The following is a 22853-nucleotide window of genomic DNA, read 5'->3' as shown; positions in this document are numbered from 1 at the left end:
ATATTCAGACACGTGTGTCCTGCAAGTACAGTGCACCTACATCAAATGATGTTACAATAAAAGATACAGTTACGACTGTATATAGGCCGACGTTTTGTCCACCTACTTTCGATTCTTCCATCTTTAATGTTAATGAGCAGTAAGTCAGTCCTCAGTTCCTACTGATATTAAGGCGTTTTGGTTAGATTCGTCTTATGCATCCGAATAAAGGCAAACGCGTCTAGCAAAACGTATTTTGCCATTATTCAATTTATACAGAGGATCCTGACCTAAAAATCATTAATATAAAACTGTTTTGTTTACTACGCAGAAATGTTTTTAATGGAAAGTCAGCATTATATTTAACATTGTTATTCAGTCTCTCAGTAGAAGCCAGCAGCTTTAAAAATATTAGCAAATCTGTAACATTTGAATCTGTGGAAAACTAGTCTGCTCCTTCAGTTTGATGTACGTTGAGGACAGCGTTTTCAAATGGTTCTGCTCTCGACATGTCACTTAATGATCGCTGTGTTCTTTGCAGTAGGTCTATTAAACTTGGATGAGCATAAATCGAGCAGAATTGGCGATTGTGCAATTCAGCGCTCTGTTGCGAACTATTTGCTCGTTTCGTTAACGGTCGCTGGCTCCCGCTGGATTATGTTCGGCAAGGTCTTACATGGACGACGACGTAAACATCTCGTTGACGTCATCTGCGTACGCAGTGCGCCCTCCGACGAACAGATAGGTCTCTGCCAGGGTCCAGACGGAGCTGGGATGAGAATGTAAGAGCAGCTTTTCGGAAGGAGACTTCACATACGTGGTAAGTTTCGGAGGGTCTTTGGAGGCTGGATTATACGCAATCGGACATTATTAAATTGCAATAATTTACTAAGCTACGGAAAACATAGGACACTTCGTGATGTTTCAGCTGTCATGTGTAAAGAACGAAACTGGGAAAAAAATATATCTCTTAATATCTGTGTAAAAATAATTATTCTGCCGCAGGTAACGCTTTGTGATTCTGGTGGTAATGTACTGTCGTAACTATTGTCTTTTGTTGGAAGCGTTGCGAATGAAGTTCCTTTCCGTTTTGTGTGTGCCGAAACAGATTATATAGGACTAATTTTATTCGTAAAAATTGTTGTAGTGCCTAAATCTGCGTCTCAGCGGATTATGTCGTCACATTTGCGAGATGCAATATAGAAACCCGCAGCGGTTCTCCATATGCACGTTTCCATGCGGATGTAACATAAAACAAAAAGCTGGACTAGTGCATCACAAATTTTAAGTTAGTGCAATACATTTGTGCATCACTATTTCCGCGCTTTTCTGCCTAGATAGTATAACGTAGTTAACATATATGCGCAAAAAGTTGTCAATTTTCCTTAATTTTTGTGATATAGATGACACCTTTGACGTCTTGTTCATCTGGTACTCTACAGGAAAACTTGGTTCTTGAAATGGGGAATGATTGGAGACGTGGTTTATCGATGCTCTGCAAACTAATAAATACGTCTGCAAACAAAAAATCCTATTTTCTATGTGCTGTTGTTGAGGTCTGTTTATCTCGGACGCCGGTCTACCATTCCTCATACAACTGGTATCTCAGTAGCTCATTTTACATGCATTCTGCCTAACGTTAGCCATTAAAAGGACGAGTATTGTCAGTTAGTGGCCGGTTGTGTGTATACCTCGACCTGGTCAAATTTATGATCGTCCTTCGTTGTGCAGTAAAATTGTGTACAATATAACTTCTTACGTTGTTAACTACATAATTATATTAGACTGTATAACTACGAATTATGTCGGGTAGGTAATAATTAGAAATCTCGTTGCATACCGATCGAATGCAACATTGACGGAATAGGACGGATGGCGCCTTCAGCACACACTGAAATGATTGACGATAGCTCGTAGTAGGCAGTGAAGTAGGAGCTGAGCGGCTCTTACGGCTGCTTCCGATTGATGCCACACCTCTATTGAACTCAAACGGAAGAATATGTCGGAAATGTTCAGATGTCTCCACTTGGCACTCCATTTTCTAGCGTCCACAGCTGCATTCACTATCTCCAAATAACAAAATACAATATTTAAACTCAAATAGTAACAGTGAACAACAAATGGAAAAATAACAATCGATAAGTAAACCCATAGCAACTGGAGCACCAACACGCAAAACAAAAACGCTACAAACTTATGCACCAATGTAATAAATGACGTTTAGTTTAACATGTTAGGTGTCAAGGCTTTCGAATATCAACAGTTCATTATGAGACACCATTATTCGTTACATGTCTTTTCATTGTTGATAGTGAGATAAAGATTCAAGTCGGTAGTTTTTTGTCCTCTGCTGAAAAATTCTGGTATCGCGGAAGTGTTACGCAGCAAGAAAATGTAATTTTTTTTATCAGACCTAATACTTTGTTTACATTATTCTATCTCCTGTGGTATCTTATTTTGGGGCAAATCTGTGCACTCATAAAGAACATACCTAGTTCAGTCAGGCGGATCTGTGATGTCATTTCTCGAACTTCGTCTAGGGGCTGTTGATGTGTCCAGGAATTCCAACTCTGCCAGCCCTGTACCTATAATCCATCACGGGATTTATTGTTTGCAGTATCGACTTAAGAAGCTGCAACATTCATTCAGTGACTGCTAGACTGAAAAAATATTTGCTCTTTGGTAACACTTCATGAAACGTTGTACACGAAGGTGTCCCCTGTTCAGCAGGTTTAATTTTCAATAGGCTTCCAGCAAAATTGGAAAAAAGTGATTAACCCCAAGTATTCAAATTCAGTAGAAAGAATTACTTGTGGCACACTCTGCCTTGTAAGGATTTCCTCGCAGTACTTGCGAAAGCTTCTCTATCATGTGGTATGCATTCATATACTCCCACATTTTTTTTGTTTCTTTTGCTTTACAAATGTTGTAATCCACATTTTGTAGACTATGTAATGAGTCGTTCCATTACCAAGTAGCTTTGGCTCACACTGCGCAACGTGCTTATAATAAATAAACAAAATTAACAAAGCATGCCATGGAAAGAGCGTATGGTTTAACTAATATCATCTCCAACGATAAAAGCATTTCTAGAACAAAATTAAAACAGTGTCTCACAGGGAGGAGGCCAGAATGTTTATATGCGTGTGGATGCTTAAAGATGAACTATAATCTGGACAGAAAAAAATACTTGGAAGACGAATTATGGAAACAACAGGTGCAATTCAAACTGCAGGTCGTTGGAAAATGAGTAATAAGATGTACCAAAAAAAGAGAAGATACCACAAATAATAGCAAAGTGGAAGCTACTCCTCTTTGGACCCTCTAACAACTGAATGCGGACAGGCTAACCAAATAAATACTTCTGTATTCCTGGAAAAAAGTTAACAGTAGCATGGATCCCAGTAATGACATTTAAAAAACGCAAGAACCGGAATTAACAGTAATAATATACTAAACTCAGTAGGCTTCCAAGCAGAAGAAATAAGACCTTAGGAACAACATGCGAAAAAAACGGAGTACTGATAAAAAAGGGAAACAAGAAGAAAGAAGAATTCAAGTGAATCTAGTTGGTCAGTAGGAAGCTACAAAAAAGTATAACTCATTATGCTTACAGTTGCTGATGGGCAGTGCGGAAAAGGGCTGTTTTTGTTAAAGCAAGGTATGTAGTTTTGCCGGTTGATTTTATTAACTTCAATGAGAAATCACCTCGTAGTTTGATTGACGGTCTCCTGATGTCAGTTTTCAGCTTCACAACAATCTTTGGCACATTTTAACATGGAGTGTCATCACGCTTAATCCAAAAATTTTTCGAATAGTTTTATCGATCTCCCGTGGATACAGCGTTTCCACAGAATAGTGGGACTTCGTATTTATCCAAGATAGAATTGGTGTTATGGGTTGTCTGAAACCGTAAGCTCTGGTTCTGTGATCTGTCAGCGGCAGTATGCAAAGGCGTTTTATAGCGGTTCAAGGTTTCTGCCTCGACGCAGAGGCAAGGTTGCAGTTACAAGTTCCGTACGTTCTAAGCTGCCCACTAGCTTCAGCGTACTTCGCTTCTGTGCCAATCAATCTACTTCGTAGGTACCTGTGTCTGTTTCTTTACTATGTAATGCTTTTCTTTAGAGTGATCCACCCGCCCGCTGAACGAATTTAAAAACATCTGTTCTTAAAAATGAAGCGTCCGTCGACTGCGACAAAAGCAGCATGCGAGTTGCACTATGCTTGTTCTGTATGTAGAACTCAACACCTGTGGTCGTTGTGCCCAAATCTGCACTGCATTCTTATTACGCACTCTGTTGCCTGTAGCTTTATCTCACTCCTGTGTGGAAAATCACGAGCTGCAAGCATACAACATAATTTTTGTTTAATGTCACTAGATAGTGCCGTAGGAGGGCGGGTTGGGGGGGGGGATTAGCTACAAGTAAATAGATTTAAATCTGCGGTGCCCGAGCAGGAAAATTTCTTCGTTAAAAGAGCTGTGGGCTCAAGCATAAAGTATTTTAAAATGTTTTTCAGCAACTCTCAGTTTACATTTCAAATCTCATAGTCAGCTCGTCGTGCTTCGTCGCGTTGACATCTGAAAGTAATTCTTAAGTGAGTTGAACATTTTAAAATGAATACGTACGAAGAAACGTGCGGTATGATTCATAGAAAGAGAGACTTAGTGTGACAGTTTGCGAGATTTGCCATTTAGTATTTCATTCGTGTCACCGCCTTAGAGACGCCTAGAAAGGCTTTTGTGGCTAACATAGAAAAAGGACACACTTATTTCGCAAAACGCTACAAAACCGTAGTGTTGCGAAACTACGGCACTTCGGTATTCAGTTTATTGTCTGCTCCTGGTTAAGATCGGTGTGTGGTTCGGTAGAAAGAACTTAGGTAGTGTGTGTCTGAAGCATTCGCAGCACGAGTTCTTTTGGCTACGCGCTAATGCCGGCTTGGCGAGGCGCCAGCGTGCGTATAAGTAGGTGCAGACAGGAGGCGAACTGACATTTGTTGTCTCACCCTCGTCTGGCGCCACTCACAAACAGTTACTGAAATGAAATGTGCCCTCGGTACCTGCTCGTTAGACATAAAGCATAAGTGGCAATGGAGCACACAGCTTTCGTTGACGTAGCGTATGTCGGTGATCAGAACAATGTATAGACGCTCTCAAGTACACGCATTACTTTGCACTCTGATACTTCGAATGATAAGCATTTTTCTACACGTTGTTACTCGTCTTTCAGATTGTGCTGTCAAAAGGGAGCAGTCTAAAAGTGTAGCCAGTTATGACTAACTACTTACACATTGTTTGTGATTATCCTCGTAGAAAAGACTGTATACTATGGAACGCATGATTCATACTGATTATCTAACAACATTGCTTAGATTTTGTTCGTATACAGATTCAGGAAAGCTTATATCTGTCCGCATCCGTCTCCACGGCATAACTCGCTAAAGGCAAGGTAACGACGTGCGGTGCCCGATACGCATAGGACCAAGATGATAGGGAGCGATCCGTCAGATAGGGATGATAAGACGTGCGGCACCTTTCGTACTATCAGAGGGGCCCAGGAATTGTTCAGACAGCTGGTTGCATCTCATACTGACATATTCAGTCTGCTTTTGAGGGATCTATATTTTACCGTGGACTTCCGACCACGGTGGAGCTTTACGCTTTCACGTATACGTATACAAATTATTGTCAGAGGTGAAAGAAGAAAAACAAAACAATCCTATGGTTGTTTGAATCCCAAAGTTTTAAGATTGTAGTCTGACATCCCTTTTGCCGCCGAGGCTCATGCCTTAATCGGAAAGGTAAAGTGCCTCTTCAGATAGATTTGTCGTTGCTTCACATAGTTCGCAGCAAAAAAAAAAAAGTATCAGCAAATTGTAACACTTTAGAAAGTGTCTAACTGATTAGTCGTAAAGCTGCAATTGACTGCTTCTCAAGTCGTTCAGTAATGAAATTTGCTGTCTCCCTACAGCATTACCATTTATTGAACAGATTGTCTTGGCATTGTTTATATCAAACCTATTCATGTCGCAATTGTGGTCTTTTTCATCCTATACGTACAATAAGAAATTGTATCGGTCTAGCGCTGTGTTGGAAGTTATTCTCAAAACGATTTGTTGTACCCTAGATTGGCTGTTGGTGTTATCGCCATTGCGTTTATACGTCGTGGATTGAAGTAGTTTAAAACGGAATCACGTGTAAACAGATACGTCAGACGTTTTCTAGGCTTTACCTGTTGTCAGCAACAGTGATACTGTAAGCAACTGGGCTTTGTTTTTTCCGAATTCTGGTAGAAGCCGTCTAACCAACTCCTATAATTGACAGGTATGCGGAAGACGTTAAAGGCTTCTATCGGAAATCACACGTATCGGGTCTAGCGCTGCGGCGTTAACTAGCTCACCGGCTAGGAACCAGACACGAATACGTGACGACGATGCTGTCACGACGTTGTGGAAATTTCTCCCGAAGTGTTATTACGTGACTGGAACGTAATACAACCTAGAACACTTCACTCTGCTCCATGGCCGACGTCATTGCTTGTTAGTAGCTACAACGAAAGCAAGGCGCTAGCTTTCACCTTACCGCACTATTGAGTTTCCTCATTAGCGGAATCATTTTTCCCGCCCTCCCCGCCCCCTTCCTCCACGAAGGTCCGATCTCTGCGCTTTATGGCGACACTCGGGCGCCGATGTAGGGGAAAGGTCTTCCAGGGAACAGACGGCAAGTTAACGATGCGTTCCGCCGTGAAGGCATGGCGGCGGCGGCTGCTGCTGCTGCTGCTCCTGCTCCAGCTCCATCGGCATTCCGCTGCTTTCCACCCGTTTTAATTGCCAGCAACAGTGTGCGGAGAGATCGGGCGCGGCTGTTGTCCGCACAGTCTCGCTCGTCAACCAATGCGTCTCCGCTGCTTTCTCCACGTTCGACTTAGTGCCGAGTCCGTATCACTGGCAGTGTGAGACTCCTGTAATCTAGTCTGCAGTGCCGTGTGTCGATTCTGAAATACCCTCGTGTCTTTATGAACAGTCTTAGCTTAAGTTAGTTGAATAGAAGGGATGGAGATGATATTATGAACATTAAAGGAAGTAAAACAATAACAATGGGAAGTTGTCGAATTAAATCAGGCGATGTTGAGGGAATTAGGTCAGGGAAGACATCAAGAGTAATGAGGTATCGCCATTTAGGCACCAAAGTGACTGATGACAGCCAGAGTAGAGAGGATATAAAATGTAGACTGGCGGTAGCAAGAAAGCATTTCTGAAAAATAGGAATTTGTTAATATCTATAGGCATTTGCCTGAAGAGTAGACTTATTCGGAAGTAAAAGGTGGAAGATAACCATTTGTGTAAAGAAAAGAACAGAAGCCTCTGAATTGTGGTGCTGCAGAAGAATGTTGAAGATTAGATGGATAGAATAAGTTACTAATGAGGTTGCGGAAAAAGAATATTATGGCATAAACTCGTTAAAAGAAGTGGTCAGTTAATAGGACGTCATGAAGCATCAAGGAATCGACAGTTCGGCAACGAAGGTAAGTGGGTGGGTGCGTGCGTGTGGTGAGGGGGGGATGGAGATTGTAGAAGGTAAACTCTAAGCAGGTTCAGTTGGACGTAGGTTGGAATAGTTAGGCAGAGGTGGAGAGGTTTGCACAGGATATGCTAGCGTGGAGAGATGCATCAACCATTGTTCGGACTGAAGACAACGACAGCGACAGGTGACAGTATTTTAATACATCCTGTGCTAGCTACCCAGTTATTCTAGCACTGATTCTGTACTGCCAGTCGCCTCAGCTAATTTCCGGCGGCCGGTGAATGGCGTATTTGTTCGGCCTGAAGCACACTGGCTGGATTTTCCGTAATCCTTCCAAATGATTTTCCGTAATCCTTCCAAATGATTTTCCGTAATCCTTCCAAATGAGTTCGGGTTCGAGGCAACTATGACGGCTTACAGGGTAAGAAATTTACCAATGACGGACGCTGCAAAAAGATTTATTGATGCTCTGCCACGAGGCAGCAGCTACCTGAAGTGCTGTAAACAGGAGCATGGCAACTGTCTGCTCGTGACTCCTATTGGTTGAAAGACCTATGTTAACATGTCGACTGACTGCCTCACCTGTTAGTGATGGATGTTTCAACGCCAGGCCAGGCACACAGCGATAGGTGTGAGGCTCTGCTGTGGTCACCGGCGGCCACATAGCATTTAACGTGTTTAAATTTCGGGAGGGGCCAGCTCAGCTCTCGTTACAAGTCGTGAACCACCTTCCGGCAGAGTTAATGTTTTAACGTAGTTACCATTTCGGAGCTGTGCAGTGATTCTACGTTATAAAAACGCGATTGCTTTCCTGGTACGGAAAGTCTACAAAGCATTCGAATGTGAGTTCCCGTGCGCGGTCGTAGAATTGCACTTCGGCACTGTCCTGCTCTTCTGAGCGAGACATGTGAATTAGTGAGCGGGAACTTTTTCGGTAAAGAGGGCTCTTAGAACTGGTCCTGGTGCCATTACCCTGCCTGGAAATGGTGTTAGATAAGTGACAGATTTGGCTGGGGCGAACTAGAACTAATGAAATTCATTTGTTTCCTCGAAAAGCTGAGGGTGACGTTTTATGTGCTTCATTTCGTACTGCTTTGAACTGTATAGCTGTGTTGGAGTGGGAAGGTTAATGGTGGGAGTTGTTGGGAGCCAGTTGGGGGCAGTATATAGTTGATAGCGGGTGTAATATATATATATATATATATATATATATATATATATATATATATATATATATAAAATCACAATTAGTCGTGTAGTCGGATCTCTGACTCGTTACTATAGTAGTTGGATTGCTACTGGGCTTGTAATTATTGACTTTAGAGCGATGAGAAGCTTAACCCTGTCTCGTGGATCAAAGCGATGCGGACAACCCTTACTTACACAGGTATTACAGACGTGCAGTAGTGTAGGAAATTAATCCGGGTCCGCCAATAAAAGTTTTAGATTAAATTCGCCGAGCAGTACGCCGCGTAATCTGTTGCGCGCGCCGTACGTCGCCCTGGTACGTGGATTCTGGCCGCAGGAGCGAGTGAGATCTCGCGCGGGTCAGCGGGAGCTTGGAGGTGGTTTTCAGTATTTCCTCTGATTATATGGAACGATGACCTAAGGGTAAAACCCTCTCTAAATATAATACGTCCGGCACTGGAGGGATCACTATACATTTCTGGATTAAGGCTGACAATTTTATTTGATGCTTCGAACAAGATTTTGTTTTTGACTAGGACTCATATCAGAATGTATGGTGTTGCTAAGTAGTACAGTACTAACCGGTTTTGCGCATTTAACATTTCGTTGCTTTTAGAATGAATCTTTCACTCTGCAATGTGTTATGCGCTATTATGGAACTTCGTGTGAGATTAAAACTGCAGTACTCGATCCGAAACCTTGTCTGGTGAGGACGTTGCACTTGACTGACTGAGACGTGAATAGTGTCTGGAAGGCAGTTTTTCGGTTTCAAGTCGCTGTCCATCAATATACGTTTAATCTACCACGAAGGTTGATTTTTTGTGATATTATTCTTCGTTTACCTCTACATCGATACTTCGCAATCTAAGTTACGGTGCTTGGCGGAGTGTGCCCCGTACCACGACTGTCTATGCCTCAGTATGAGCCCTAATTGCTCATATGTTATCTTCGTGGTCCTTAAGCGCAACATATATTGGAGGCAACAGAATCATTCTGCAGTCAACTTCAGATGCCGGTTCTCCAAATTTTGTCAGTAGCATTCCTCGAAAAGAACCTCATCTACCCTCCAGGGATACCCATTTTAGTTCCCAGGGCATCTCCGTGACATTTGCGTGTTGTTCGAACCTACCACTAACAAGTCTAGCAGTCAGTTTCTGCACTGTTTCGATGTCTTGCTTTAATCCTACTTGGTGTGGATCCCAAACACTCGAGTAGTACTCAAGATAGGTCACACTAACGTGCTATATGCGACATTCTTTACAGATGAACCAAAGTTTCCTAGAATTCTCTCAATTGCTGCCACGGTCCTCATGCACGTTCCATTGCATATTGCTGTGTAACGTTACGCCCAGATATTTAAAGGACGTGACCGTGTCCTGCAGCACACTATTAATGCTGTATCAGAACAGGACGGGTTTGTTTTCCCTACTCATCCTCATTAACTTAGGTTTTTCTACATTTAGAGCTAGCTGCCATTTATCACACTAACTAGAAATTTTTAAATTGTCTTGTATCCTCCTACAGTCACTCAACTTCGCCACCTTACCATACACCACAGCATAATCAAACAGCCGCAGACGGCTGCTCATCCTGTCCGCCAGATCATTTATACATGTAGAGAATAACATCGGTCCTATCACACTTTCCTGGGGCAGTCCTGACCATACTGTCTCTCTGAGCACTATCCGTCGATGACGACATATTGGGTTGGATAACTTAAGCCTTCGAGCCTCTCATGTCTGTGAACCTATTCCGTATGGTCGTCACTTCTGTAATTAACTGCAATGGTGCACAGTGTAAAACGCTTTCCGGAAACCTAGAAATATGGAATCTGCGTGTTGCACGTAGTTATCAGTATATCATGCGAGAAAAGGGCAAGCTTAGTTTCGCACGAGGGATTCTTTCTGGAACCATGCGGATTGGTCGATACAAGCTTCTCGGTCTCAAGAAAATTTACTATGTTCGAAATAAGAATATGTTCAAGAATTCTGCAGCAAACCGATGTTACGGATATTGGTCTGTAATTTTTCGGGTCCGTTCTTTTGCCCTTTTTATCAGGGGGTGTCACTTTTCTTCAATTCTTCTCTCGAGGGATTAAGAGGTCGATGCAATCCTTTGAGAATTCGTTCTCACTTTCTCACCTTACACAGACGCGCTCTGAAGTTGCGATCGAAAGTATCGGTGCATTTGCACAAGGCGTGCATTAGTGCAGGATTTGTGATTCGTCAGAACTAAAGTGGCTACAAATGATCCATGTTGATCGTATCAGCTTTATCAAAGTGAGTAGATTATGAAGTGGCGTTTTCAAAGTGCCATTCCCTCTTAGCAGATTTCATTCACCCATGAGTTGCTCCGAGAGCATAATTGTCATTTGAGTGTACTGTGAAGTACTACGTGTGGACTCTCGAGTATGTAAGGAATTCAAGCTTTTCGTTTGGAATGGAGGAAGCCTTAGCAGTGCCTCCTTAAGAAGTGAGACCTCGCAATATTTTAAATTTAATACGCTTTTAGAAGTATGTGGTGCAGTTAACTTTTAATTTCTACGTCGTTTGCTTTGCGCCATATTTTATGTAATGGTGGGGACTTTTTTTTCTGGTCAATAGCATGTATCAGATATGGTATTTTATGAAGTATGTACAGTTAACAAGCCACAGAAGCAGACACGAATTCCCCAAGTTACGCAGATTCTTACGTATGGTGCAAATTGTTCCAGTATACGTCTTCAAAACATAACTGTCCAGACGATTGGAATACTTTCCTGCCATTAGGGCAGACAGCGCTTAGAATTGAGGGGAGGGCAGACTACCTGTAAGTATCGCAGCCGTCGACACTTGGTGCCGCTGCACATTTAACCACCACTTGGGTGCTGGTTCGCCGACGTTCATGGGGCAGTGAGTCACGACTGGCTGAAAGTGAAAGCACCCATTAGTGGCACCCATCCTGCAGAGCTCCAGGGGCGAAGTCTTCTTGATTCGGGAGTGAGCAATTCGTTACCGTAACGAGTCCAAGGACACATCAGTGTGTGTAGTGCGTGAATCATATATGTTCCGCTATGTCGCAATTTAGCTGAATTTCCTGCAAGAGAAGGCAGCTTTCAGTTTACCGGAAATGTGCCGTTAATTTTATCTAACAAGCCAACAAGTTTTAAAATTTCGTGTAACCTATGGACAAATGCGCGGATACTCTTCAGTGATTTCATTTTGAGACGTTGACCAAGTCCTGTATGTTTCCACTTCAGCAGTTACGCTAACGTGTTTTTATGCGTTATGTAAGTTCGTAGTCCGTCAAAACGCACATATGTGCGGCGCTTACACCGTTTCGCATATGAACTTCACGTAACCTATGTTTACGCAAAGCACTCCTTAATGATGTTATCATATACTTTTTCGGGATACTGATGTTCTGCTTATAATGTACTACAGGAATCACAGTTTTTAATGTGATGTAGCTTGAGAATACCCAAGGAGGCGAAATTAGCTCAGTAATGAAATAGTGCTTATTCCAAACTGAAAGTACAGACTACGAAGAAAAATGACTTCCTGTAATACGCGAAGGAATATTGGAATTTTCTGTCGTGATATTACATTGCAGTACATGAAATGTTAATTGTAAGCGTCAAACATTGGGCAGGGGAGGGGGTGGGGGCAATAAGTATGTAGACATATATAGTGAGCGATGTATCGTATATTATAGCCATCTGATGTTCGAAAGTAATTAAAAACTAATTACTGTCAGCACAAAATGTCATTGTCTGTCCTAAAGTACATGGATTCAGGCGTGTCTCATATTCTTCTGTTTTGACTCCAATACTATCCACTCTGCACTGTCTCTTGGTGGCTTCCCACCTGTGGTCTTCTCGTGAATGTATAAACGATCCCTCGCAATCTTTCCAAACCGCCTACACGCACATTTCTTAGGCTGCTAGCGAACTGTCATCAAATACTGTACTCCCCAAGAAAAGACAGCAAATATACATGTATGAAGATTGATGCTGTGTTCCTTGACTTCAGGAGGTGCTACAGCTCCGCACTGTCGCCTAACGAACAGGTAACGAGCCTGCGGAATATGACAAGCTTTCTGATTGGAGTCAAGGGCTCCAAGGAAAAGGGAATACAGTATGCCCTCATTAACGGAGAGAAACCTAAAGACGTTACAGCAACTTCGGTCTTGCCACGATGGAATGTTACGAGAAAATAACTGTTCACTATATTTCTAAATGACCTAGTGTTCACAGCACTAGAAAATTTTTTGCAGAAAGCCAGAAGGGTCGACAGTTGTTGCGCGGGTTGGAAGTTGCCGTCAGCGAACATATCCTACTGCACATGTTGCCAAACAGCCATGCTCCTGAAGTACCTGGGAGAAGGCGTACAGAGCAATTAAAAGTGGAACGATCGCCTTAAACTAATCTCAGGTAAGGCAGATACCAGTCTGAGATCAGTTGGGAAGAGCTTCAGGAAGTGTAGTCCACCTATGAAATGGGTAGCTTCCAAACCCTCTTTGAATAATCTAGGACCGGCACCGTACAGGATTGCTAGAGTCAGATAGGGAAGATCCAATACCACCGCATCCCGTCCCAGGTTCATTTAGTAATAGCCAATGCGCCATGGAGATGGTCATCCAACTCCAGTGGCAGACTGTACAGGAAGTACTGAATGTCGCTGTGTGATACCTCTGCTAAAATTCCGAGGGCGCACATTCCTAGAAGAGTGAGCCTACATATTGCTTCCGCCTGTGTATATCTTGCAAAAAGACTATTAAGGTAGAATAATTATTTAAATAAAAATAAATTCTTAATATAACATGTCTTTAAATCGGACTAAGATATAAAGTAATTTCTCCTAGCGCCATACAAAATCCTTACCCCATACAAATACTAAAAATTGTGCTTGTGGATTTTTAATAGCTGTGAGGCTACTTGCAAAATTTATAACGAAAAAAACTTAGGTTACATACAATAAATATCGTTGCATGACTATTTCATGACTATTGTCTACTGCATGTGCCCCACCTGTTTCGTTATAAATCTTACAAGTATTCTCTCTCTCTCTCTCTCTCTCTCTCTCTCTCTCTCTCTCTCTCTCTCCCCTCCCCCTCCCCCTCCCCCTCTCTCTGTGTGTGTGTGTGTGTGTGTGTGTGTGTGTGTGTGTGTGTGTGTGTCCGTCCGTCCTCTCTCTGCTTAGCTGTGCTCATCCACTCACATACCTCCTGATACGCATTGCGGCACTATCCGCACAATACGCTGGTCCTGCAGGGCAGCCGAGATGCCAGATATTACCAAACTTTTCGTCCCCATCCCCACTGAACAGACAGATAAGAAAGCGCGTAATATTGCGTTGTCATCCAGTTCAGCGCAATTTTTAAAATTCAAAGTATCCAGCTCATCAGGAAGTGAGTTTTGGACTCAGTTGCAAAGTTCGTACCAGAGACAGAAGACACCGAAAAAAAACTTGTTAGAGAGATTAGAGCTCACACTGGAGTTTACCAACAATCTCTTCCCTCACACCACCATATACAATAAGGTGATTTCCGAAGTGTAGATGCAGAAATAGATAAAAATGTGTTGTGCGTGAGTGAAAATATGGCTAGGATGACTGATGCATTGAACACCACTCTCACTAAATCCAGGCAGTTAATGTCGGTATTGGTGCTGTCAGTACATCTAGAACACCCGCAACGGCGTGCATTCAAAACTGGAGTAAAAAAGTAAGCAGCGGTGGGTCGGTTTTCACCTCGCCGCCAGGAGACTGCAGCGATTCCCAGCGCCGTGCAAGGTGAAGGCCGGCGCCGCTCTCGCAGTGCCCCCCCCCCCCCCCCCACCTCTCTCTCTCTCTCTCTCTCTCTCTCTCTCTCTCTCTCTCTCTCTCCCCTTCGCCGTCGCCTAGCGAGTTGCCTCTTATAAGCAGCGGCGAGCCGGCGCGCGCTCCGCATACAGGCGTGCCCGGCGCCGAGGCGAGCGCCAAGGTTAGCCCAGTTGGGCCGCGACCGCCAACGCGGCGGCAGTGACAGCGGAGGCGGCGGCATCGTCGTCGTTTGCCGGTGCTGTGCACGAGCCGGCGGCCGCGTTCACGTGCACCTGCCGCCACCGCCCACCACGCGACATCTCGCGCCTCTTCGACTCGAGCGGCCCACTAGTTCGTAAGTCTCCAGCACCCACATGTGCCTCCTGATTCTGTCCCTCCACAGCAAGTGTGTCTGGAGTACAGTGCCGTGTTTACGCATCAGTCTTCAACAGGATCATATCTATTTGTATTCGGAATCCTCGTCCAATAGTCATGCCAACTGCATACATACTACGCGCGCCATAATACGGTACACGGCGGAGGGTACTGTGTACTACTGCTGGATATCCCCTGTCCTGTTCCTCTCTCAAATGAAGCTAGGAAAACGTACGAATCCAATTTCTCTTATTTTACCTCCGCAGACCTTACGTGAGATTTACGTAGGGCAAAATTACGAACCAATATCTTTAACATCCGTTTGTTGCAAAATCCTGAGCATATTCTAAGTTCGAATATAATAAATTCCCTGGAGAGGGAAAAGCTTCTGTCTGCAAATCGGCAAGGTTTTAGAAAACCTCGCTCGTGTGAAACTGTTTGTCCTTTTCTCGCGTGATAGCCTGCGAGCCCTGGGTGAAGGGCTATAGGCAGATTCCATATTCCTAGGTTTCCGTACAGCATATTTGGTACAGTGCCCCGGTACCCACTGGTAACGAAGGTTCAAGCATAAACAGACTTCTTACGTAACAGAACCCAGTATGTTGTCCTCGACAGTGTGTGTTCGTCAGAGACAAGGATATCGTCAGGATTGGCCCAGGGAAGCGTGGTAGGACCGCTGTTACTTTCTATATACATAAATGAACCGGCAGACAGGGTGACCAGCAGTCTGCTTCTGTTTGCAGACGGTGGTGTGGTATATCGGAAGGTGTCGTCGCTGAGTGACTGTAGGAGGATACAAGATGACTTAGAAAAAAGTTTCTAGTTGGTGTGATGAATGACAGCTAGCTCTAAAAGAAGAAAAATGTAAGTTAATACGGATAATTAGGAAAAAAGCCTATAATATTCGAATACAGCATTAGTAGTGTGCTGCTTGACACAGTCGGGTCGATTAAATACCTTTGCGTAACGTTGCAGACGAACTCGAAATGGAATCAACATGTAAGGACTGTAGTAGGGAAGTCGAATGGTCGACTACGGTTTATTGGGAGAATTTTAAGAAAGTGTGGTTAATCTGTAAAAGAGACGGCATGCAGGACACTAGTGCGACCAATAGTTGACGGCTGTTAGTGTGTTTGGGTTCCGCACCAGGTCGGTTTAAAGGAAGACATGGAAGCAATTCAGAGGGGGGTTGCTACATTTGTTACCGGTAGACTCGAACATCACACAAATATCATGGAGATGCTTCCGGAATTCAAATGGGAATCACTGGAGGGAAGGCGACATTATATTAGAGGAGCACTATTGAGAAAATCTAGAGAACCTGCATTTGAAGCTAAGTGCAGAGTTATTCTACTGCCGCCATCGTACAGTTCCCGTAAGGACCACGAAGATTATAGTGATTTGGGCTCGTACAGCGGTGTATAGATAGTCATCTTTCCCTCGATGTATTTGCGAGTGGTACAGGAAAGTGGCAGGTAATGGTACAGGGAACCTCCACCACGCACCATACGGTGGTTTTGCGGAGTATCTATGTAGATTTGGTAGGATTGGTCTGCAGTCTATCGCAAATGATTTACACCTGAAGCAGTCTGGTTGCTATTTACACTCAATACGTAATGTTTCTATATGACGACTAAGCCATTTTGAACGGTGTCGACTTCTTTCCATCAGCGGTATTTATCACTTTCCATTTCACTTCACTGTTTCACGATAACATCTAACCGACGCTATGGTCGAGGACATTGGAACTCGTGTTAGTGAGAACTCCTTTTCATTCCCGAATTACGTACGTGTTGGTTCACTGGTATTCACTACACCCCGAAAAACCTTTTACTTCGATGGAGCTTTTCGTTGGGTAATTCTGTACAGTTTTTAATTTGAAAGACGAATATTTGTCCCATCTCCTGCACAATTGTATGTTCGTTCTGTACCGGCACTACGGTAATTGCGCCAAAACACAGCGTGTTTATATGGATTGTGATAAAACAGGCTATTATGACAATTCTGTATGTTCATTTGTATAGCCCATACATGGCTGAAATGTATGGTTGATCCATTGAAGTACATACAATGTTTTTCTCCTTGAATATGATTGCAATAATCGAAACCGATAGAAAATAAACATAAAATCGTACAGTTGATGGCACAAATATGTTTTTACTTTCACGTTTTAGACTCCTAATTTCCGGGAGACTACTTCCCTCTTAAGGAGGTTACTGTAGGGGCACTATCTGAGACCACTGGACAAGGAATTATTGTCGTTTTCTGTACAAGCTGTTTAGCTTGTGGATTTATTATTTTTTTTACTAAGTGCTTCATGTATTTGCGGTCTTGAATAAATATACCATGGGTACTGTTTTGTTCGCAGCAGCAAAAATTTCATACTCTGATGTATGTGCCAGTCAGTGAAAAACAGTTGAATCCACTGGACCACGCGCTCGGAAATAATTAGCAGGCAAAGTGTTTTATTATTCTCATTTAGTTTTTGAGAGAGAACTACTAGCAACGCGCCAAACTTTTCTACTACAGTACACTAACATAATATCCCTGATAAAGACTGTACTGTATTTACAACGCTCGAGAGTACGTATTGTAGCACGTTCTTCAAACTGCAGTCCATACGATCTCATTTCCAGAAACCAACAAAAATAAATTTTGTTAACACTTTTCAGAAGTCAGTCCAAAGCTTCTCTGGCCCATATTGAGTATGGTGTTGCAGAAGTTTGGACACTAGACTCATATTCTGGAAGAACAACGCTTGATCCTCGTACGAGCATATTGGATCTTCGTTTCCGTGGTTTCGCTAACTCATGAGATGAACGCCGGGAGAGATCCCTCCACGAAACGCTGTCGATGTCTTCCATTTTTCTTCGTTCAGAAATAGTACTCCATCTCTAATGATGTGGTCGTCGACCAGACGCTGACCTTCCTGCCTTCTTACAACCATGTACACTCGCTCAAACGTTGACGCGCGGAGTATTTTCTCGAAATTTGCACGTACACGCGCAATGCTGCACGACATATTGAACTGATTCACAGTATGAAAGGGAAGTTTTTAAAGCTGTTGAGCAACAGTTAGTCATAGCAAACAGGCTTCACATATTTAAGAGAAAAATAGCTATCTACATACGTGCCTTAACGGAAATTTTGTACCCAAATGGCTACAGGTGAAGAGAGTACAAATAGCTTGCTTGTATTGGAAGGATAGCTAACCTCCTCCCTCCCCCCCCCCCCCACCCGTTTTTTCTGTCGTAATGGTCTGTTGATAGTCATAAATGAGTTTCTGAACTCCTTTGCTATATACATTTCAGTTACTGCCTATAAGTTTCCCAACCGCGTTTGTTTATGCTCTTCATGTGTTGGGCTAACAGACAATAAATTATCCGATAACTATCATTGTTGACATCCGTTTACTCCCTCGTATCGTGAGATTCTGGAATAAGAATGGTGATGGCTGTTTCCTTTGCCTAATCAGCGTTAACGCTCTCTGGAACACGGTATTTTTTTCCGCTTCCTGTTCAGTTTCATCGGCCGTAACCACAATACAGCTCACAAGCATCAGATCACGCAAAGTATGTTAATTTATCCTTTGTCCCGCAAGACACCATACACGAGTGTCGGAGCTGCGAAATTGTTGGTTTGAACCCTGCATTTAATGGATAATTGTATCGGCGTCTGTTAGATAGTTCGTCAAAAACAGTGGGCTATATGTTGAGACAACAGTGATCTCGATTTCATCTCAGTCGACACCAATAATAACGCAAGTTGTTTTCCATGCACCTTATTTACGAACAAATGCTTACTGCTCATCAGAAAAAGAGCCATGCCACCAGTTTCATTCCGTTGCGATTCGTTACAGTTTCTTACATTCTTGTTGCGGGGGAGAGTTTCTTTCCTATAAGACATGCAACTGCTATTCTGAAACTGTTTTATCAGCTTGAATATTCTTCGTCAATCTGAAAAAGTTTCTTCTGCATACAACTGACTATATTGCGAATATACAGAACCTTTGTTAAAATGTCCGCTACTGTGTGAAGGAAAATACAGTGTGTACCACTGGAAACAGTAAATTTCAGGCAGTGTTCTGTCGTGTTCAACGCTCGGTGCACCGTGGAAGGCACTGCGGTGTCCATGTTCCAGAGAGAAGGATAATTTCCAAGTGGATAAAGCAATGGCATGAGACGGGTTCTGTAGCCTGAAATGGCATTCGAATGATGGGAAAGATCTGTCGAGTTCGTGCAGATCTGCAGCGAAGCCCACAGGGATCTGATCGTCGCTGTTCAAGAGCAAATCCCTCGTTCGTCTTTGCAGAGGATTAACAGGATTCAAAGTTTCAACCTTGTAAGCTGCATGCGTCTCAGTAGTTACAGCGGGGAGACGGTGAGTAAGCGCAATTTCAGCTCAACATTGCTGGACGCAGTTGATGACGATGACCTCTTTCTACAGATCCTGTGATATCTGATGAGCCAGACTTTCATCTAAATTGGTTTGTCAATAAAATATTCGATACTGCTCGAACACACATCCTTCAGATAATGCATGGAAAAGGACCACGGCAACTCAAAGGGTCGTCTGATGTGCTATTGATAGTTCAATGGAATGGAATCAGTGAACCATATTTGAAGACAACGGCCGGCCAGTCAGTATCACTTTCGAGCGGTAGGCGGCCATGGTTAACAATTTCTTCATTCTGCAGCTGCAGGGACATTGCTGTGGTTTCAACAGCCCATAAGGCTGATAATGAAATTACTACATTGAGGCACCATTCTCCACACAGATTGCTCTCACTATTCGGTGATAAAACGCGGCCTGTGAAATCACCTGACCTCTCAATCCCTAATTTTTTTTTCATGCAGGTCATCAAAAGAACAAAGGTTTCTTCTCGGCAACTCCACAATATTGATGAATTGAAACCCGCTGTCAGGAGAGAGAGAGAGAGAGAGAGAGAGAGAGAGAGAGAGAGAGAGAGAGAGAGAGAGAGAGACCATTCCTTAATAAATGACGTGAACGTAAAGAGTAGCTACCGCGAACGTTTTAACAATGCATAGCCAATGATTGAAGCCACAAACTACCGTTCAGCTTTTCAGTAATGGAGATGTATGTAGAACAGTAATGTTACATTCTTCATTTGTGTGGCCATATTGTCCGTAGGTGCTGTAAAATTCCTGATAGGATTTTCGTTCCGTCTTTACAGCTGCAAGAAAATGTGTGTTTTTCTAGTCAGACACGTTTCGCTTTATTGAAGTAAAGCGTCATCAGTGCTCTGCAGTTAAAGATATTTACAGTTTGATTTGTTTTTAAGATCGCAAGAGAGTTCGTTAACAATTTGTTGGTTTTTACTTTCGGTGATTACCGCTCAGTTTCTCGCCTACATTAGAAAATGCCGTCTGCCAGCACGTCTTCGGAGTCTCTTTTTTTTTTTCATTAGACACTGATACTTCTAGTCTAATTTTGCGCTGCTCTGCAGAACTGTGCATTTGTTACGTTTTACGCAGCACATTTGCTTATACGTCGCTGTTCACAATAAATTGAACGTCTCCGCCTTAGCGTACGGATGAACGAAAAGGAACGAACGGTGAGACGTATGCAGATACACCACTCCTCAGACTCTGCATGCATCGTTGGCTGAAGAAAGGTTACCGTCTTTTCTACCCTGCCGTCACACTGAATTGATTACATGATTACACGACGTGATTAATTAATTTCTGAGTTTGAAATATTTAAGAAATACGTAAGAAGTAAGAAATACGTAAGAAGTAAGAAAGAACATTTGTTTCTATGTTACATTCTTGTACGTATCTCTGTACTTTAAATACAATTTTTGCTAGAGCTAGGAAGCCCCATCATGTTGCTCTCTGCCTTTAGAGTTATTCTTGTTTCAATACAACATAATGAAATATTTCCTGTCGTGACTTTTGGACCCCCTATATATCCTTTCAACGTTACAATATGTTCAAAAGGTTCAAATGGCTCTGAGCATGGGACTTAACATCTGAGATCATCAGTCCCCTAGAACTAAGAACTACTTAAACCTAACTAACCTAAGGACATCACACACATCCATGCCTGACGCAGGATTCGAACCTGCGACCGTAGCGGTGTGCGGTTCCAGACTGAAGCGCCTAGAACCGTCAGCCACACCGGCCGACGCTACAATATGTACTTTGCAAGATATTTGGGGGGGGGGGGGGCATTTTGCCAATGCGGAAATTTTTATTTACCCTTTTAGTATTTCGGAGTCGACGCAGTCAGACTTCGTGTGCAAAACTCACCACAGAGCAGTATGAAGTGGGCTAGAATACTGGTAACCTATTTCGTGGAAACATGGAAGGCATATTTAGTGGATTTTTCTCGAATAATACAGTTTTACTTTTACAAATGATATTTATAGATCCGAAACATATCGAATAATTTGTATATAAATAAAATTTTACTTAGTTACTTGTTTGCCCTGCCATAATCTGTATTTCCTCTCGTCTGATCTTAGGTTATATGACGCACTCCCACTTACGTTTTAAAAAGTCAGCACATACGTAGATCCTTTTGTGGAAGTGCCTCCGCTAACCATAGATGAGACGAGAAGAAATGCAGATTTCAGCAGGACAGAATATAAGAGTTACGGTGTAAACTGTTTCGGATCTCTGAGACTCATTTTTAAAAACAAAATTTACATTCTGGGAAAATATCCACTGACATTGCCTTTAAAAGGGCGAAACTCGTCTGGAAAGTAATTATAAATGTTATACTTCCGCAAGGAAAAAAGTGTTTAAATTTATAAAACTAAAACCTGTATTTACATATTCGCTACGGAAAATGGCCACACCTTCAACTTTCTTAGCGGATGCACGTGATCAGACACGAGATTTCCGTGTCGTCCGCGAGTGATAACATGATATACTATTAGGGGAGGGGATCCCTTTCATCCCTTGTAAATGTCTTCCAAATGAGAATCCCTCTACCATGTGATTAGTGGGATGCAGCGCCTCATGTCGTTTTCGCCGCACTCGTACTCACTTGTATGGTCATGTAGCATCACTCTTCAGTCCAAATGATTTTTTTTAATTCTTCTAGTGACCAATGGCAGTCTTCTGCACTAACAAACTTTTAAGAAGTACAATTATGCCTTCATGTCATTCGGGATGGTGATTCTCGATGTTTAGTTTTCTTAGCGATTGTTGTCAAACATAGGATCGGAGATTCATTTGTTGCACTGTGAAGACTGCTTGCTGCTAGAATCTGAGATTGCGGTGATGGCCGTTTCCCCGAACAGTCATCCACGGTATATTATTGACATGGTGGCACGTGCAAAGCCCAGCGCCTGCTCTAGCATTGGAGGATTTACAGAACTCCAACGTTGATTCTTCTGCGTGTTCGTGTACCCCCGATAAATGTAGCCATCCGTCTCAAAAATGGCAGCAACAGCCAATTATTGTGCTGACTTTTAGTAACAATACTTTACATAGTTCTCTTGTTGTGCATAGTTGCGTCAGCTAAACCCAATATGCTCCTGCCAAGTCCGGGGAGTGGGCGGAAGCATATGCGGCGAACGGATCTTGCCTCCCCGATATTGGCTTCCCCTCAGCACCCAATATTGCGCATGCGTCGCACGTGAAATACTCTTAAATTTCCTGCAGTTTCCGATCGGACCGTAGTAGTTCTCAGATCCTCTTCCCTCGTTTTACCTTACTAGCGTGGTTCACGACCTATTCCTTTCGTGGAACCCGGCAAACCGGATTGGGAAAGCTCCTCGGAATGACTCTATACTTGGAGCGTCCTGAATGCCAGATCATAGACGGTTATTTCTCTCCCCCCCCCCCCTCCCCCCCAACGGCATATTTATTGCGTTGTCATTGTGAGTACAGGTCAGCAGCGTAAACGTTGTTGTTTGCATCTGCGACTTTGTTGCATTAGTGCAATTAGTCCTCCAGCGAAGAATCTGTAGCCCTCCGCTAAGTAACTTCGTGACCACACAGAAACTGCAGTCTTACTAGCCTGTTGATGCGGCG

The 22853-nt window shown here is 43.0% G+C and overlaps 1 protein-coding gene across 5 annotated transcripts in view; it reads left to right on the top strand.

Moving 5' to 3' along the window:
* Nucleotides 1-22853, top strand: part of LOC126191343 (SUN domain-containing ossification factor) — a 281108-nt gene that overhangs the window by 213765 nt on the left and 44490 nt on the right. The window contains exon 1 of one of the 5 annotated variants that reach the window (XM_049932182.1): nucleotides 14665-14827. The exons of the other annotated variants lie outside the window; for them this stretch is intronic. The gene's annotated coding sequence lies outside the window, so the exon portion shown is untranslated. Of the gene's footprint in view, nucleotides 1-14664; nucleotides 14828-22853 lie in introns of those variants that run through there. 5 annotated transcript variants of the gene reach the window in all.

This window comes from Schistocerca cancellata, chromosome 6 (assembly GCF_023864275.1).
Source record: "Schistocerca cancellata isolate TAMUIC-IGC-003103 chromosome 6, iqSchCanc2.1, whole genome shotgun sequence".
Lineage (NCBI taxonomy): Eukaryota > Metazoa > Arthropoda > Insecta > Orthoptera > Acrididae > Schistocerca > Schistocerca cancellata.
The sequence above is the reverse complement of the archived record's forward strand: the minus strand, read 5'-3'. Positions and strand labels throughout refer to the sequence as shown.